Source organism: Loxodonta africana, chromosome 13 (assembly GCF_030014295.1).
Source record: "Loxodonta africana isolate mLoxAfr1 chromosome 13, mLoxAfr1.hap2, whole genome shotgun sequence".
Classification (NCBI taxonomy): domain Eukaryota; kingdom Metazoa; phylum Chordata; class Mammalia; order Proboscidea; family Elephantidae; genus Loxodonta; species Loxodonta africana.
In genome coordinates, this window is record NC_087354.1 from 7189159 (window position 1) to 7209258 (window position 20100).

Here is a 20100-nt window from a genome sequence, read left to right on the forward strand (position 1 = left end):
TGGAAGAAAATATCTGAAAACCAAAAAGGAGCTAACATATACTCAAAAACTCCTGCATTCTATCAGGAAAATATCAGACATCTAACAGAAAAACGGAAAAAAAAAAAAAAAAATCACTGGAGGAGAAACCCAAATAGCTACTCCTCTGAAGAAATCATCAAAACTCATATTTAGACAAATATAAATCAGTAAAATATTACTTTACACTCACCAAACTCGCAAATCTTAGAAGAAGGCTAGAATATGAACTCTAAGACAGGATGTTTTTCCTTTTTTTTATCTAGTTTTGTTCTCTGATATATCCCAAGTGTCTAAAACAATGTCTGCCAGGTAGTAATTACTCAAAAATCTGTGCAATAAACAATGATAAATATGGGTAGATATGAGGGGTTAGAACTTCTGATAATGGTAGAACTAGGAAGAGGAGGAAGAAAGAAACAGAAGACCTGAACGAACTACTGAACAATCAGACGTAACAGAGAGAGAACACTCCACCCTACAACAGCACAGTCCACATTCTTGAGCCGCATCCTCCAGGACAGTCCAACCTCAGGACACAAAGCAAGTCTCAGTAAGTTTAAAAAGACTAGAATCATATGAAGTATCTTTTCCAATCACAACAGAATCAAGCTAGAAATAATATAAAGAAAACTGGAAAATATACAAATATGTGGAAACTAAGTAACACGCTACTAAAATACCAATAACTAAAAAGAAATCAAGAGAGAAATCGAAAAATACTTATGAGTTGAATGAGAATGAAAACACAACATGCCAAAACTTACGAGATATAGTCGGGGAAATAAACCAAACCACTGCCATCCGGTCCATGCCGACTCACAGGACGGAGTAGAACTACTCCGTAGGGTTTGCAACACTGTAATCCTTACAGAGGAGTCCCGGAGCCACAGTGGTTAAAGCACTTGGCTGCTGACCAAAAGGTCAGCAGTTCAAACCCAGCCACTCAGCGGGAGAAAGATGTGACAATCTGCTTCCTTAAAGATTTACAGCCTTGCCAATTCTATGGGGCAGTTCTACTCTGTCCTATAGGGTCACTATGAGTTGGAATCAACTCACGGGCAATGAGTTTGGTTTTTGGTTTTTGTTTTTTAATTTTTATGGAAGCAAACTGCCGAATCTTTCTCCTGCAGAGCGGCTGGCAAGTTCAAACCTCTGACCTTTTGGTTAGCAGCCAAGTGCTCAACCACTGCGCCATCAGTGCTCCTTGCAAATTCATACAAATCAAAAACCAAACCCATTGCCATCAAGTCGATTCCGACTCATAGCAACGCTGTAAGGCTCCCCAGGACAGAAGAGAACTTTTCAGCAGTGTTTCCAAGGCTGCTGCCTTGGTGGAAGCAGACCACCACACCTTCTCCTGGGGAGTGGCTCGTGGGTTTCAACAGCCAACCTTTCTGTTGGCAGCTAAGCACTTAACCACTGCACCACCAGCGCTCCATGTAAACTCATACGGTACCTCTAAATTAAACACTACAAATTTGCATAATTAAACCATACAAAATTCAGGCTTGGAATCAATAGTTTCAGACACCACTGCCAGTCTTAATTGCACCAAATTAAGGCCATGCAGAATCATAAAAAAAAAAAAATTAAAACTAGTGAGAGAAAAGCCAAAGAACTTCGGTACTCACTTGTGTTTGTTACAAATCACTGATCTTTTCACTAGAAGCTGAGTAACAAAATAAATGCTGCTGAGTTTTGTGATTAAGAAAGAGTGCCTATTAATCTGGGGATTCCAGGTCACAGCGACCCTACGTACAACGGAACGAACACTGCTCGGTCCTGCACCATCCTCACAGTCGTTGCTATGCTTGAGGCCACTGTTCTCGTTGACAGTTTTCCTCTTTTTCTCTGACCCTCTACTTTATCAAGCATGATGTCTTTCTCCAGGGACTGGTCTTTCTTGATAATATGTCCAAAGTACACGAGACGAAGTCTCACCGTTCTCATGTCTAAGGAGCATTCTGTTTACCTTTCTTCCAAGACAGACTTGTTTGTTCTTCTCACAGACCACAGTGTATTCAATATTCTTCCCCAACACAATAATTCAAATGCATCAATTCTTCTTTGGTTTTCCTTATTCATTGTCCAGCTTTCACATGCATATGAGGCGACTGAAAGTATCGTGGTTTGAGTCAGGGCGCATCTTAGTCTTCAAAGTGACATCTTTGCTTATTAACACTTTAAAGAGATCTTTTGCAGCAGATTTGCCCAGTGCAACACGTCATTTGATTTCCTGACTGCCACTTCCATGGATGACTGTAGATCCAAGTAAAATGAAATCCTTGACAACGTCAATCTTTGCTGTTTACCACGATGTTGCTTACTGTTCCAGTCGTGAGGACTATTTTCTTTATGCTGAGGTATAATCCACACTGAAGGCTGCAGTCTTGGATCTTCATCAGTACCTGCTTTTAGCAAGCAAGGCTGTGCCATCTGCATACCGCGGGTTGTTAATGAGTCTTCCTCCAATCTTGATCTGTACTGTCTGTGGCTGCTTTGACACTAGAACAGTAGGGCTGGGTAGCTGGCACAGAAAGCTAAAATATTACTATCATCTTCAGGCTGAAAACCACCAAGAAGCACCACTAACTACACTTCGAGTTTTATTCTCAGGAGCATAAACTAGAACATCTTACAACAGCAAACACAGGATGGAAGTCACTGACGGTTACGAAAACAACGAAGAAAAATAATTAGCACCACCAGCTCAAAGACAATAGGCACAGTAACTTCAGAGTTTGTCTAATCTCCTATTCATCTAAGTAGGTTTCACGGTTTACTGAGAGAAAAGAGAACACAAACTGCCCACACACACCCCCCAAGTTATCCAAAGCTGGGCATAAAGGGAAAGTCAAGGGTGAGTAACCTTCCTAAGGCCTCAGGCCAGACCTGGAGGGTCCACTGAGGGGTAAAGTTTGTTTAGTTTTTGCTGTAGTTACTACATTTAAGTGAGCTTGTTCATTGTCCTTTGTTTTTCAAGAATAGATGGTACGGCCACAACATGGATGAACCTTGAAAACATCATGATGAGCAAACTAAATCAGTCAAAAAAGGACAAATACTGTATGATCTCACTTATATGAAACAGGCAAACAGAAACCAAAGATTATTAGTGGTTACCAGGGGTAGGAGGAGGAAGAAAGGGGAGAGTATTTCAGGGGCACTGAGTTTATGTTAATGGTAGGGTGATTGGGGAAAGGATAACAACAATGGCTGCAGATCTTGGAGAATGTAATCAATGCTGCCGAATTGCACATGTAGAAATCGTTGGTGTTTGTTTTGTCAAGCGTATTTTCACCAAAATAAAAAATAGATGGTATGGAAAACCTATGGGTAACTAAGGATGACAATTAACCAAATACTAGTTAATAAGGTGTATTAGTTTCCCAGGGCTGCCGTAACAAAGCAGCACAAGCTGAGTGGCTTTCAACAACAGAAATTCATTCTCTCACAGTTCTGGAGGCTCGAAGTCCAAATTCAGGGTCTCGGGGGGTCATGCTCCCTCTAAAATCTGTAAAGGCCCTTCCACCTTCTGGATGCCCCAGGCATTCCTTCACTTGCAGCTGCGCTGTAACTCCACCTCTGCCTCTGTCTTCACATGGCCGTCTTCTGAGTCTCTGTCTCTCTCTTCCTGTAAGGACACTGGTCATACTGGAGCCGAGTCCACTCTGTGACTTCCCGTTAACTAATTAGTACATGTGCAAAGACGCTATTTCCATATATGGTCATGTTCACAGGTACTGGAGTTTACAACTTGAACACACCTTTTTGGAGGACACAAATCAACCCAAAACATAAGGGATATTGTACCTGCTTTTTGACAATACTGATTTCTTCTTTTATCCATTTATAAAGAAGTACAAGAACAAATTTAGGAGATTTTAACTGTGAACTTTCTAATGGTACACAAACACAGAAGTGGTCAATTTCCCTTGGCTCAACTGCATTATAAAAATATGGTACAATATTTATTATTTCTAGCTCATTTTATTAGAGTTATAAAAATCGACTCGACAACTGGTTTGGGTTTTGGTTAACAGTGGTAGCAGAGGTCAGACATGTCTCTCCACCATCTTTACCAACTCTGACACCAACCATCCCTCCCGCAGCACTCTCTACTTCTCTGCTGGGTTCATTAATTCACTGCAACGGTCACACAGAACTCACAGACTGTACTCACGATTATGGAGATTAAGAAGTAACAGGTTACAATTCAGTCTCAGGGACACTCAGGATACAGCTATTCCATTAGGACAGCCTCTTCCCAGGCATGCCACTCCCTGGCCCTCAATCTCTGTCCAAAGGTACTCAGCTTTCTCAATCCGTGGGCCAGGAAACCTACCACACCGTCTCTTGTTGCCAGGTCTCTGCCACCGCTTCTCACTGTCTTCATTGTTACAGCTCGCTGTCTCCTGGGTCCAGGAGCTTCTCAGCACAGTGATCCCGGGACCAGTGGATGTGCCGGCTCCTGGCTCTTCTTCCTTGGTGGTGGTGGACTTTTCTCCTTCCCACCTCTGGGGCGGCTCATTTCAAGGGGATGACAAAATTGACCAATCCCCTTGGTGGGCCACAAATGCCTATCACACGGACCTGCCCAATCACTGTAGGGTAGGAGTTACAAGACCATGGCTAGAAAGGTCACACAAAAGTGATCCATCACACTCTAAGTGGAGAAATAAAACTAAGGAAGAATACTCAGTAGCCATGGATACGAGAGTAAAGAAGATCAAAATGATCCATCTAAGTCATACATAAAGGGTGTGTTCATTTCCTTGTCTCACCCTCTTCATGCAACTTTGTGCAGCCCCTCAGTGAGGTACCATAAACCTTGTCAAATATCCTAAAGAATAATAAAAAAAAATGCTACCTGATAGCCAAGACAAGTCAGGAGATGTGCTCACTTAATCTGCAAATACTTACTGGACCCCACTATGTGCCAAGTGCTCTGCCCAGTGCTGGGGACAGGAGGGTCACAGTTGGGTCCACAAATGGTTACATCTATGATGGGACAGCAGAGTGAATAAACAAGTACTTCTACAACACATGGGCAGAGACTTTGACCTAGACACTGGGCTCGGAAAAAGCTTCCTGGAGAAAGTTACCCCTACACTGAGACTTAGAATGAAGAGAAGGAATCAGACAGGCAAGCAGACAGTAACAGAGCACGCCATAACACAGGCCAGGGAGCCTGAGAGGAGAGAAAGCATCCCAGAGGAGTGAGTGCAGGTGAGCAGGGGCCAAACGAGCCAGGGTGAGAGAGGTTTAGACTCCACCCAAAGTCAAGGTGACCCTTGGAAGGAGTTGCTTTCCATTCTCAGCATGGCTCCCAAGGAAGTCTATCCAAAATTTCTATCAGATCACGTCACTCTCCTGCTTCAAACTCTCAACTGCTTCCCACCGAACTTAAAATCAAATCCCTGACAAAACCACCAAAACACAAAGAAAATCATGACAAACCGTGGAAAACGTGACGGTTAGATTTATTCCTAAGTATGTTACCTTCCTGGGGCTTATTGTAAATAGTATCGATTTGGTGATTTCCTTTTCGAAATTCTCTTTGTTGGCGTAGAGGAATCCTACTGATTTTTCCATGTCAATCTTGTATCCTGCTACTTCGTTGAAATCTTCTATTAGTTCCAGTTGCTTTCTTATGGATTCTCTGGTGTTTACTATGTATGAGATCATATCATCTGAGAACAGGGATAATTTTACCTCTTCCTTACCAATCTGGATGCCTTTTATTTCTTTTTCCTGCCTTATTCCCCTAGCTAGGAGCTTCAGCAGAACGTCAAATAAGAGTGGTGATGAAGTGCACTCTTGCCTGGTTCCCATTCTCAAAGGGAATGCTTTCAGTCTCTCCATTTAGAATGATGCTGGCTGCTGGCTTTCTATCAATGCCCTTTATTATGTTGAGGGTTTTCCCTTCTATTCCTGTTTTACTTAGTTTTTATTAGGAACGCCTTTTATGTATCAAATGATCAGATCATGTGGTACTTCTGTCTTCTTTATGTAGTGGATGACACTGACTGATTTTCTAATGCTGAACCATCCTTGCATATATGGATGAATCCCACTTGGTTAGAACTAATTATTTTTTTCATATGCTACCGAATTCTACCAGCTAGAATTTTGTTGCAGATTTCTGTATCTATGCTCATGAGAGTAACAGTCTATAGTCTTCTTTTTTTGTGGTGTCCTTGCCTGGCATGGAAACCCTGGTGGTGTAGTGGTTGAGAGCTACGGCTGCTAACCAAAAGGCTGGCAGTTCAACTCTACCAGGTGCTCCTTGGAAACTCTATGGGGCAGTTCTATTCTGTCCTATAGGGCCACTATGAGTCGGAATCGACTCAACGGCCATGGGTCTGGTTTTTTTGTGTGTGTGTGCCTGATTTTGGTATAAGGGTTATGCTGGCTTCACAGAACGACTTTGGGAGTATTCCTCCCTTTTCTATGCTCTGAAATAGCTTCAGTAGTATTGGTGTTAGCTTTTCTCTGAATGTTTGATAGAATTCTTCAGTGAAGCCATCAGGTCCAGGAAGTTTTTTTTTATCACCTTTGATCTCTTCTTTTGTTAAGTATTTATTCAGTTCTTCTACCACGTTTTATTTAAGTTTAGGTAGGTAGCGTGTTTCCAGAACTCGGTCCATTTCCTCTCAGTTTTCAAATTTGTTGGAGTACAATTTTTCACAGTATTCTGTTACGATCCTTTTTATTTCGGTTGGTTCTGTTGAATGTCTTCCATCTCATTTCTTATCTGGGTTATTTGCTTCCTCTCCTGTTTTTCTTTTGTCAGTTTGGCCAGTGGTCAATCTTGATCTTTTCGAAGAACTAACTTTTGGTCTTACTGATTCTGTCAATTGTTTATCTATTCTCTATTTCAGTTATTTCTGCTCTAATCTTTATTATTTTCTTTCTTCTGGTGCCCAGGGGATTCTTCTGCTGCTTTCTATTTGTTCCAGCTGTAGGGTTAATGTTTTGATTTTTGGCCCTTTCTTTTCTAATGTGTGTTTATTGCTATAAATTGACCTCTAAGAAGAGTTTTTGCTGTGTTCCAAAGATTTTTGGTAAGATATGTTTTCATTCTCATTTGGTTCTATGAATGTCTTCATTCCATCTTTGATTTCTTCTATAACCCAATAGTTTTTAAGCAAAGTATTGTTCAGTTTCCATGTATTTGATTTTTTTTTTTTTTCCTTGCTGTTTCTACTTTTACAGCATTAGGATCAGAGAAGATGCTTTGTATTATTTCGATGTTTTGGATTCTGTGAAGGCTTGCTTTGTGGCCTAAAATGCCGTCTATTCTAAAGAATGTTCCATGTGTGTTGGAAACGAATGTGTACTTTTCTGCTACTGAGTGTCGTGTTTTGTATATGTCTATGAGGTCAAGTTGGCTGACCATGGCATTTAGATCTTCCATATCTTTACTGTGTTTCCTTCAAGATGTTCTATCCTTCACCAAAAGTGACTCTTAATATTGTCGTGCGGCTATCTAGTTCTCTTTTCAATGCTGTTAAGAGTTTACGTATTTTAGAACCTTGTCACTGGGTACGTATCTATTATGGTTATGTCTTCCTGGTGTACTGACCCTTTAATCATTATATAGTGTCCTTCTTTATTCTTTATGGTGGATTTTGCTTTAAAGTCTATTTTATCAGAGATCAATATTGCCGCTCTCGCTTTTTTGGTTGTTATTTGCTGGACATCTTTTTTTCATCCTTTGAGTTTTAGTTTGTTTGTGTCTTTGCGTCTACACTGTGTCTGCTGTACATAGCACACAGACAGATCGTGTTTTTAATCCATTCTGCCAATCTCCGTCTCTTTTACTGCATTTAGGGCATTTACATTCAGTGTTATTATCAATAGGTACAAGTTTACTGCTGCTGTTTTGATGTTTTTGTTTTTTATGGTGTTGACGGTTTCCCTGTTTCACTTAATTTTCTGTTCCAAGTTTTTTTTTTGTTTATATATTTTCTTTTCCTCTCGTCCATTACTGTTGATTTTGTATTTGCTGAGTCTATATGTTTTTCTTTTTTATTTTGATGGGTAGGTTTGCTAGCTTCCTTTGTGGTTACCCAAAATTTACCTTTATTTTTCTAATTTTAAACCAGTCTTTTAATTCTTGATATCTCCTTAACTTCATCTTCACACAGAAGTTCTACGACTACACTGTTTCTCCCTCTTTATTGCTTTGATGTTGTCGTCATTTATATATTAATGTCTCTGGTTCTCTGATCCTCTATTATCAGTCTTTTAGCTTTGATTTCTTTTTGTGAATTCCCTATCTTGGTTGTAAATGGTTGATCTGTCCTGTGTTCTAGTCTTCGGTTGCTGTCTGATGTTGTTGGTTCTCTAACCAGAGGATACCCTTTAATATTTCTTGTAATTTTGGTCTCAGTTTTACAGAATTACTTAATTTCTGTTTATTTGGAAATGACCTAATTTCGTCATCATTTATTTGAGAGACAATTTTCCTGGACATGTAATACTGGGTGGCAATTTTTTTCCTTTAAGGTTTTATATATTTCATCCCATTGCCTCTTTGCTTGCATGGTTTCTGCTAAGCTGAGAGTATGAGCTACTTTGGTTGTTGGCATCTTTGAAGCACTCACCTCTTGTCTCTAGGTGGCCAGGGCAGCTACTAGGTGTGCGAGCTCAGGAGTCTGTTCACTGTTGTTGCAGGGGTGCTATTATTCAGAACACAGGCATCCGAGTCGTCATTCACCAAGTGTGTGGTGCAGACTTTTACCTATAGTCCTAGGAGGGCAGGGCTGCGTGGGGGTGTTAGGAGTAGGCACAGGTCTCTGGATGCGGGGGAGGGGAGGAGATGTGTGGGGCAAGTCAGGGGGCTGACAGCTGTCCCCTGATGCATAGATGACAAGTGTGTCCCTGTCCCTGACTGCATAGTGCAGAGGGTAGTCCAGCTGTCCTTGGGCATCCAGTGCTGTTGGCTGGAGGGATTAGGAGGCACCACTAATTCTCAGAACCCTGTTGTTAGTGCCTAGATAGAGTGAGGTGGTACTGTCAACCCTTAAGGCTCCCCCCCCCCCCCGTAAATGAGGCCTCTTCTTAGGGGACAGGGAGGTGTCAAATGCCACTAATCTACATATCCCCCTTGGCTACTGCAGGTGAAAATGGGCTTCAGGTGTATGCCCTGATGTTTTATGCTAACGAGGACACACAAGTGACTGAGTGGGGGATGCAAGTGAATGAACGACACCGCAAGTCCACAGGCCGCATATGCCAGTGGCTGGGCAAGGGGCTGGTCCTCTCGATCAGCTCTCAGTTCCTGGCTTAGGGGGTGTCATGGATTGAATTACGTCCCTCAAAAAATGTGTGTATCAATTTGGCTGGGCCATGATTCCCGGTATTGTGTGGTTTTCCTGTGTCGTCAATCTTGCCTCTGTGATGTTGGTGGGGGAGAATGGGCAGCAGTTGAGTCTACAGGATTGGACTGTGTCTTGTGGCAATCTCCTGACACATCAAGAGGAAGGTGAGCAGAGACAGGGACCTCATACCACCAAGAAAGCGCAGCACATCATTTGACCCAAGGTCCCAGTGCCTGAGAAGCTCCTCGACCAGGGGAAGACTGAGAACAGGGACCTTCCTCCAAAGCAGAGAGAGAGAGAAGGCCTTCCCTGGAGCTGATGCCCTGAATACAGACTTTTAGCCTGCTTTACTCTGAGGAAATTAATCTCTCTTTGTTAAAGCCATCCATTTGTGGTATTTCTATTACAGCAGCCCTAGATAACCAAGATAGGGGTACAGCGTTGTTGAATGCCACGGGACTGGTGTCAGAGCAGGGTACCAAAAGAGTGACGGGAAGATGAGTACGGGGTAATTTTGCCAGAGCATGCGCCTTATGTAAGGAGCTTGCTGTTAACTTCCACAGGTCTGGTGTCGCTCCTGTTTGGTTCTGGAGGTGCGTGCAGATTTGCTGTTGCCTGGCTGCAACAGATGCAGTAAGGTTCGGTTTGGAATACTGTTACTTGCCTAAACTCACCTGTGCTGTGCAGATTCAGCCAGCAGGGTGCCAGTGTTCCCACGATCTACAGTTCCCTGTCTCTGCTGCTTTTGAATTGTCTCTCCTTCCAACTGCTGCTCAGTCGATTCTTCAGCTTTGTCTTTGATGATTAGGGTTCCTTTGTTGTTGTTGTTGTTGCTGTTGTTGTTAGGTGCCGTCAAGTCAGTTCTGACTCACAGCGACCCTACGCACACCAGAACGAAACACTGCCCGGTCCTGCGCCATCCTTACAATCGTTGTTATGCTTGAGCCCGTTGTGGCAGCCACTGTGTCAATGCACCTTGTTGAGGGTCTTCCTCTTTTCCGCTGACCCTGTACTCTGCCAAGCATGATGTCCTTCTCCAGGGACTGATCCCTCCTGACAACATGTCCAAAGTATGTAAGACACAGTCTTGCCATCCTTGCCTCTAAGGAGCATTCTGGCTGTACTTCTTCTAAGACAGATTTGTTCATTCTTTTGGCAGTCCATGGTATATTCAATATTCTTCGCCAACACCACAATTCAAAGGCGTCAACTCTTCTTTGGCCATCCTTATTCATTGTCCAGCTTTCACATGCATCTGATGTGACTGAAAATACCATGGCTTGGGTCAGGCACACCTTAGTCTTCATGGTGACATCTTTGCTGTTCAACACTTTAAAGATGTCCTTTGCAGCAGATTTACCCAATGCAATGGGTCTTCTGATTTCTTGACTGCTGCTTCCATGCCTGTTGATTGTGGATCCAAGTAAAATGAAATACTTCAATCTCTTCTCCGTTTATCATGATGTTGCTCATTGGTCCAGTTTTGAGAATTTTTGTTTTCTTTTTTTTTTTTTATGTTGAGGTGCAATCCATATTGAAGGCTATGGGCTTTGATCTTCATTAGTAAGTGCTTCAGGTCCCCTTCACTTTCAGCAAGCAAGGTTGTGTCATCTGCATAACGCAGGTTGTTAATGACTCTTCCTCCAATCCTGATGCCCCGTTCTTTTTCATATAGTCCAGCTTCTCAGATTATTTGTTCAGCATACAGATTAAATAGGTATGGTGAAATACAACCCTGACACACACCTTTCCTGACTTGAAACCAATCAGTATCCCCTTGTTCTGTACGAACAACTGCCTCTTGTCTATGTAAAGGTTTCTCATGAGCACAATTCAGTGTTTTGGAATTCCCATTCTTTGCTATCTTATCCATAATTTGTTATGATCCACACAGTCAAATGCCTTTGCATAGTCAATAAAATACAGGTAAAGATCCTTCTGGTATTCTCTGCTTTCAGCCAGGATCCATCGGACATCACCAATGATATCCCTGGTTCCACGTCCTCTTCTGAAACCAGCCTGAATTTCTGGCAGTTCCCTGTCGATATACTGCTGCAGCCGTTTTTGAATGATCTTCAGCAAAATTTTGCTTGTGTGCGATATTAATGATATTGTTCTATAATTTCCACATTTGGTTGGATCACCTTTCTTGGGAATAGGCATAAATATGGATCTCTTCCAGTCAGTTGGCCAGGAAGCTGTCTTCCATATTTCTTGCCATAGACGAGTGAGCACCTCCAGTGCTGCATCAGTTTCTTGAAACATCTCAACTGATATTCCATCAATTCCTGGAGCCTTGTTTTTCACCAATGCCTTCAGAGCAGCTTGGACTTCCTCCTTCAGTACCATCGGTTCCTGATTATATGCCATCTCTTGAAATGGTTGAACATTGACTAATTCTTTTTCTTGTAATGACTGTGTGTTCCTTCCATCTTCTTTTGATGCTTCCTGCGTCATTTAATATTTTCCCCATGGAATCCTTCACTATTGCAACTCGAGGCTTGAATTTTTTCTTCACTTCTTTCAGCTTGAGAAACACCGAGCATGTTCTTCCCTTTTGGTTTTCCATCTCCAGCTCTTTGCACATGTCATTATAATACTTTACTTTGTTTTCTCGAGACGCCCTTTGAAATCTTCTCTTCAGTTCTTTTACTTCATCAATTCTTCCTTTTGCTTTAGTTGTTCGACGTTCGAGAGCAAGTTTCAGCATCTCCTCTGATATCCATCTTGGTCTTTTCTTTCTTTCCTGTCTTTTCGATGACCTCTTGCTTTCTTCATATATGATGTCCTTGATGTCATCCCACAACTCGTCTGGTCTTCGGTCACAGTGTTCAATGCATCAAATCTATTCTTCAGATGGTCTCATAATCAGGTGGGATATACTCAAGGCCATATTTTGGCTCTCGTGGACGTGCTCTGATTTCCTTCAGTTTCAGCTTGAACTTGTATATGAGCAACTGATGGTCTGTTCCACAGTCAGCCCCGGCCTTGTTCTAACTGATGATATTGAGCTTTTCCATCATCTCTTTCCACAGATGCAGTCAATTTGATTTCTGTTTATTCCATCTGGCGAGGTCCATGTGTACAATCGCCGTTTATGTTGGCGAAAGAAGGTATTTCCAACGAAGGACTTGTTTGTCTTGCAAAATTCTATCATGCCATCTCCAGCATTGTTTCTATCACCAAGGCTGTATTTTCCAATTACTGATCCTTCTTCTTTGTTTCCAACTTTCACATTCCAATCGCCAGTAATTATCAATGCATCTTGATTGCATGTTCGATCAATTTCAGACTGCAGCAGCTGATAAAAATCTTCTATTTCTTCATCTTTGGCCCTAGTGGTTGGTGCATAAATTTGAATAATAGTCATATTAACTGGTCATGGATATTAACCTATCACTGGCAGTGTTGTACTTCAGGATAGATCTTGAAATGTTCTTTTTAACAATGAATGCAACACCATTCCTCTTCGAGTTGTCATTCCCAGCATAGTAGACTATATGACTGTCCAATTCAAAACGGCCAATACCAGTCCATTTCAGCTCACTAATGCCTAGGATATTGATGTTTATGCATTCCATTTCATTTTTGACAACTTCCAATTTTCCTAGATTCATACTTCATACATTCCAGGTTCCGATTATTAATGGATGTTTGCAGCCATTTCTTCTCATTTTGAGTCATGCCACATCAGCAAATGAAGGCCCTGAAAGCTTTACTCCATCCATGTCATTAAGGTCGACTCTGTTTTGAGGAGGCAGCTCTTCCCCAGTCATCTTTTGAGTGCCTTCCAACCTGGGGGGCTCATCTTCCAGCACTATATCAGACAGTGTTCGGCTTCTGTTCATAAGGTTTTCACTGGCTAATGCTTTTCAGAAGTAGACTGCCAGGTCCTTCTTCCTAGCCTGTCTTAGTCTGGAAGCTCAGCTGAAACCTGTCCTCCATGGGGTGACCCTGCTGGTATCTGAATACCAGTGGCATAGCTTCCAGCATCACAGCAACACACAAGCCCCCACAGTATGACAAACTGACAGACACATGGGGGAAGGGTTCCTAGATTGTCTATATAATTCAACTGACTTGCTTTTTCAGGTCTTTATTGTAAGAGGATGACAGGAAGTGTCTGACTATTCTGCCACCTTGGTCTCGCCTCCTCGCTGATTTTTTTTTAATGTGTCTCATTTCTTCTTTGTCTCATTATTTACATACTTCTGTAATTTTTTTGTGCTTAGCTGCTTTTTTGTGCTCAGCCTTTTTTGTTTCTTCCTTCTTCCTTTCCGTATATTTTGTCTTAAGTATTTTTTTGGTGGTTGTTACAAAGATTACATTGAACAACTTATAATTGCAACAGCTTACTTCAGCTTGCTGCCAACATTTAAAATGCAAACAACATACGACATTAACATACTAAAATTCTATTCCTGTTTGGATCCTCCCTCCCCCTTCTGTTGTTGAGTCTTCAGTTACATCCCTGTAGATCCTGTATCTGATAGGTTTAATTTGCACTCATTTCTTATGAACTTGATACTGTATTGTTTGTGGAACTGAAGTATTGAGTTTACTCGCTAAAAATACTGTATAGTTGGTCTTTGTATTTGTCCGTGTTGTTACCTTTATTGGGGATTTCCCTCTATGAGTCAGAATCCACTCGACAGTAGGTTTTGTTTTGGTTTTCACATGTGCAGATTCAAATATTTGCCTAGTATTCTTTCCTCTGCATCTGAAGAACTTCCTTAAGTAATACCTGCAGAGCAGTTCTCATACTAACAGCTTCAGTTTATTTGGGAATGTCTTGATTTCCCCCTTATTTTTGAGTAACTTTGCTGGGTAAATAATTCTTAACCAACTGACAACTTATTTCCTTCAGTACTTTATATGTATTACTCCATTGTTCTAGCCTCCAGGTTTCTCGGAGAAATTAACATTAATTCTTATGAAGAACCTTTTATATATTTTATTATGCTTTTCTCCTGCTGAATTCAGTATTCTCTATCTTTGCTTTTTAAGAATTTCATTATAATGTGTCATGGTGTAGCCCTCTTTATATGCATTCTGCTTGGGGTTCTTCTAGCTTCCTGAACTTCCAAGCTTGATTCCTAACTCAGGTCAGGGAAATTGTGATTATCTCTTGGAAAATTCTTTTTATGTCTTTTTTTACTGTCCTGTTGTTCGAGAACTCCAAAAATCCTAATGTTGGATTTCTGAATTGAATCCCACAACTGCAATTGGCTTTGTTTGTTTTCTGTTCTTTTCTCTTGTTTCGTGGAAACTTGATAAGTACCACTACCCTGTCTTCTAGTTCACTTATTCTATCTGTTCAAATTTATTGCTGAATGTTTCCCTTGCATTTTCTAATTGTATTATCCTTCAATTACACTATTTCTCTGTTTTGTTTTGCTTTTTTAAATGTTTTATATCTCCTAATTGAGTTGATCAATTAACCAGAACTAGAACTGTTTTCTTCCAATGTTTACCCTGTGGCCTCGAATATAAGCTAAAAGCCAGAAACAGCTCTTCAACAAACAAGAACAATCTCAGAGCCACAAGGGAACTGCCAATACTGTAGGGAGCAGACTCATGGGCAAAGACTCCTAGCAGAAGCTGACATCACTGCTGTAAGAAGACATCCCAGGAGGAGGGTGGATTAAGCTTTCTAGTACTCAAGATCAAAACCAGTTAAGAATTAATTGAGGGCAGAAAGAACTTATGAGGAAAGTCTAATTGTGGTTATTTGTTTAGGAATATTATTGGTATTTTTTTAATTTCCTATATTCTGGCTGTGATGTGATTAATTACTTTTGTGTGGCCTTTCTAGCCATGGTCTTTTAACTCTCACCCAGGGGACTGTGTGATAGGGTAATTTTGGCCTACCAAGGGGAATGGTTAATTCTGCCTCAAAAGAGAGCCAATTCCATAGCAGAGAGGGAGAGCCCACCAACACCACAGAAGGACAGACCTGTAGCAGAGACCCGCAGAAGACGGTACAGTGAGCTTCCTGGCCCACAGAGTGAGAAAGCTGAGTGCCTTTGGACAGAGACTGAGGGCGAGGGAGAAGTCTACACCTGATGCATGAATTTGGGACTTGCCAGCCTCCACAACCACATGAACCATTTCCTTTATATGGTTCGTGAGTTCTGTGAGACACTGCAGCAAATTAGGGAATCCTAATCTCCGGGTTCTGAGGGAAAGTACTGAGGCAAGAGGGGGTAACTGATGTTAAAGATGATGGAGTAGTACAGCAGCTTGGAAACATCAGACATGTGGGACATCTTTAACCTTTCCCTCTTAAGAACCAGCTTTGTGCTGATCCTTATAAAAGAAATTATATTCATTTATTGGTAAAGCATATGAGGAAGCCCTTTAACTTTCTTCTGATTCTCTAACCCTCAATGTAATAGACTGTGCCTGTGCAAACTGAAATGAAATGCTCTTTGCGTGGTACCTGGGGAACAAAGGAGAAAAAGTGGCTTATAGATTGAATAACATTTACAAGGAGCTAAGGCATGAGAAGACACTGTACAGTTGGGAGACACAAAGCAACCTGGTGAGGCTGGAGCCTAGATTTCATGTGGAAATATGGAAAGCAACAGCATCAGTACCACCTGGGAACAGGTGAGAAATGCACACTCTCAGACCTCACCTGAAACCTACGGAAACGGAAACTCTGGGAAGGGACTCAGCCATCTGTCGGAAAAAGCCCTCCAGGGATTCTGATGCTACAGTGTAAGAACCTTTGGGCTAAGGAGATAGGACATAATTCTTTGAACTCTCCACTGCTAGGAGGATAAGAAAGTCCTGCCTACTTTCCTAAACATTCATGCCCTCTACAACTTTGGTTTATAATTTTGGTGGATAAAGCAGCCCTGAGGGAGTGTGTCCACTGCATCAACAGGTGTACCCTCCCAGGGATTAGATTCAGGGAGGCACTCTGAGGAGTACATCCCTCTTCGGTCTGGCCCAAGCCACTTCCAGGCTCACCACTCACCTTTTCCCTGGCCCCACCCACCCACACATCTACGACTGCCAGCTTTTGCTTCTGGCAATCTGCTACCAGGAGGGCCTGTGCCCTCACCTTCCTCTGATACCAGATCACCCAGGCCAGGCCTCCCTCTGTAACTGCTGCCAGAAACGCTCCTCCCTCTCAGTCCCTTCAGCCTTCAGTGGGTATGACATCATTAGGTACTTGTTATACTCTTATTTCTCCTTGAATGAGAATGTCCTTTTTGCTCAAGCAATCATGACTCATCTAGTTTTTTTTTTTTTTTTTTTTTTTACAACTTCCGAAGAAAAACTGTGCAACTACCAGGAAAGTTGTTGATCAGCACAATATATAATGGACCATTAAAGTTCAAAATAAAAAATCAAATTCCCTTTTCTGACTTTTAAAATTGTACATAATACAATGGGATTATTGGCTGGACGAAAAAACTAGAAACAATCACCATGCTTATATACAAGAGGTCAGAGAAAGTCAAAAATAGTCGATCCTGACTTCAGCAAATTACATTTGTAATGTAAAGGAAATAGGAATGTAAGTTTTTCAAGAGACCTGGGTTCAATTCCTAGCTCTGCCTCTTGTTATGCATCTGAACTGTGTATGTCTGTGAACTGTAACCTCTATTTCTTGGTAAAGTTGTTCAGGATTAAATGAAATAGTGAGCAAGTAATTTCAAGTAAAGATAAAGCACATTAGCAAGGTACTAATTAATATCACCTCCAATATCTGCACAGACTGAAATGGTTTGCAATAAGTCAAACAGCTCAAGGTACCTGATTTTTTCAAGGCCAGCTCTAGACAAATAGAAAACCATAGTAGCCTCTCAATCTTTCCTTCTTTATATCCTATCCCCACCTCTACTTTTCCTCAAAATAAAAAACGACCCTAAATAAGGTGTTAATAAGAAACATAACTTGAAAGAGTAAATGACTACAGTCCAGCCTAGCCCAGAGCTTGTTTTTTCATAGTGTTATGACCCCAGAAGGAAACACAAAAGGTTAATACATAGGAGGTACCTCATTAATAGGCCCAGAAAATTATAAATATGATTGCAAAAGAAAATAAGTTTATTCCAGGGGAAAGTTGGTATTTCTTAGAAACAAACTATGAAGGAATCAATGTTTAACAACAGTAAGAACCCGCCCCCCCTCCAAGGATGGTCATCAGTTAGTTGGGAAAAATACATACAACAAAAACAACTGTACATTTAAGAAACTTGTACTCCAATCCTCCTCTTACTTATGCAATCATTCAACATTTAATGAAATCATTCAAGAAATACAGGGAAGTGAAATAGATGCAGTGTAGAATAGTGTATATACGACCTTTTGTGTGAGGTGTAAGATACGTACCTGCGCGGGTGCACACATCCACCCACACACGGGAAAGATAAACCAAATATGAATAGCAATGCTTACCTATGCTGGGATATACTATTTTTCTCACATTTAGCTACAACTAACATATAATGTACATAGTCTTAAAAACTGAATTTGATATGTAAAAATGTATCTGTGGATAAAGTGTTTTTTAACAATAAAAAGCACATATCACATCACACTAAAAATGGAAATTTTTACTGAGTGCCCAAAAATGCCCCCCCACAAAACTCATTCAGATAAAAACACTGTAACCACATGATGACTAAAAGAACAAAAAATAACCATCAAATGCAATAGAAAAAATGCTTTGGGTCTTTCCATGCAATTAATTTTTCTCAGAACATACTTTAGAACTAGTGTTCCATGGAAATTTTTATGAACTTCCTGTAAATCATTAACAAAATATTGGAGGGCTGGGAAGACATGGTAAAAAAAACTTCTAAAAATATACAGAACGAACTACTGGTACACAAACAAAAAGGGTTAAACTCAAAAACATTACGGAGAAAGAAGCAGACAAAAAAGAAGACAAAGAGTACTTATGACTGCATGATTCCATTTACATGAAGTTCAAGGACAGGCAAAATTAATCAAAGATGGAAAAAGATCAGACCAGGGGTTGCCTCTGGGCAGTGGGGTGAAGGACTGTTAGGAAGGGGGACAAAGGAATTTTCTGAGTGGGCAATGTTGACAGATCGTTAGGCTGTGTTGTTGTTGTTAGGTGCCGACAGTCGGTTCCGACTCATAGCGACCCTATGGATCCTTAGGCTACACAGGGGGAACGGTAAACTTAAAAATACATGCATTTCATTATGCCTAAATTTTACCCCAGAGACAGAAAACTAAAACTGGAGTTAACTACGTACACGAAGAAGTTAAGGGAGACAGGACACAAAGAAGGGTGGACACTGGATGGAGAGTGGGGGAAGCCTTGATAAACAAGTGTTCTGAACACCAGCACTGGCCACTGGGGAAGGGTATGGTTGCTCACTGTATAAATCTCTCACATGCTCTGTGCTTAGAAATTTTCACAGTGAAATAACAGAAAAAAAGGGGATAGTTTTGCTACAAGTTGTAACTGAAAAGACCTGTTAATGCTTACAGAAGTCATTTTTTATATTCTTTAACGTTTCTCCCTCAGTTTCCAATGTACTTTCAAGAGGATACTATCCCAATTTGTTCCACAAAGAGAAAAGACAACACTTTCTAAAGCAGTATTTTTCCACTCTGATGACTTGCAAATAGCAGGTCTAGCAAATACCGCCAGTGGGTCTCCACCAGAACTCCTAAAAAATATAAAGGCTCAAAAACATACCCCCCAACATTCAGATTCATCAGGTTGAGGGTGGGAACAGCCATCCTTCTTTTTTTAAGCCTGATGGTGACTATGATATACAAAGTCAAGAACAACCGAATGAGGGTCTTGTGTAATCTTCATTACTACCATATTTTTACACAAATAACACACACCTTCTACATTTGTTTCCCAAGTGCGCCCTCCCCTGTGAAGTTTTTTTGTAAGAGCAGTGTGCAAACTTTTTTTTTTACAGCAAATTTTTTCTAAAAATTGGCATAATGGTGCTTAAGAAAATACCTCTCTGGGGGAGGGTGTGGTTGTCAAACATAGAAGGTGTGTGTTACTTGCATAAAAATATGGTACATGCCAAAGTAACGCTGTGGTGAAATGAGTTTTCGTGGCCTTTTGCACTGATTCTCTCTCCTCTAGTTTTCTACCCCAGATTTTGTTAATTTTGTTCAGGTTGACTGACATTTCCCGGATAAGCTATAAGCGACTTGATGGTTTGATACTTTTTGTCTATTCCTGGGATGTAGTCTGCCCTGTGATTGGTCTATTTTATGCACCTCACAGGGACTGGTCAGTTTAGTACACAAACTTAGTGACTTGCAGACCACCGAGGGGACTGGTCAGTCCATGCTCCTGCTGAGAGGACCATGCCTTGCAAAGGACAAGGAGTCTGCTTATTCAAGCTGCCAACCCCACAAACGTTTTTTAGAGGCAAGAAGAGAGAAAAGAGGTGAGGTACCTCCTAAAAAAGCTATAAAATGGGTCAAGGGTTCTAACACTGAAGACAGCAAGGAGCCTGGGAGGGGCCCTGCAGCAGAGCTGGTGGTAACAGGCCCAGAAGGGGCCCTGTGGCACAGTCAACAACAGGTCTGGAAGGGAACACAAGGCAGAGTCAGCGGTGACAGGCCCAGAAGAGACCCTGCAGCAGAGTCGGCAGTGATGGCAGAAAGATGCCAGTAGGAAAGCAGCTAGGAGAGCTAAGCAAGCTGCTACAGTGGCTACGAGCTGGGCCAGTTTCTAGCAGAGAGGCCAAAAGCAGTGTGGAGGATGAGCTCGCCTGCCTTT

At 41.4% G+C, this 20100-nt stretch overlaps 1 protein-coding gene across 6 annotated transcripts in view; it reads right to left on the reverse strand.

Annotated features, from left to right (window-relative positions):
- HERC2 (HECT and RLD domain containing E3 ubiquitin protein ligase 2) overlaps positions 1-20100 on the reverse strand; it is a 317707-nt gene that overhangs the window by 249993 nt on the left and 47614 nt on the right. The gene's annotated exons all lie outside the window — the stretch shown is intronic.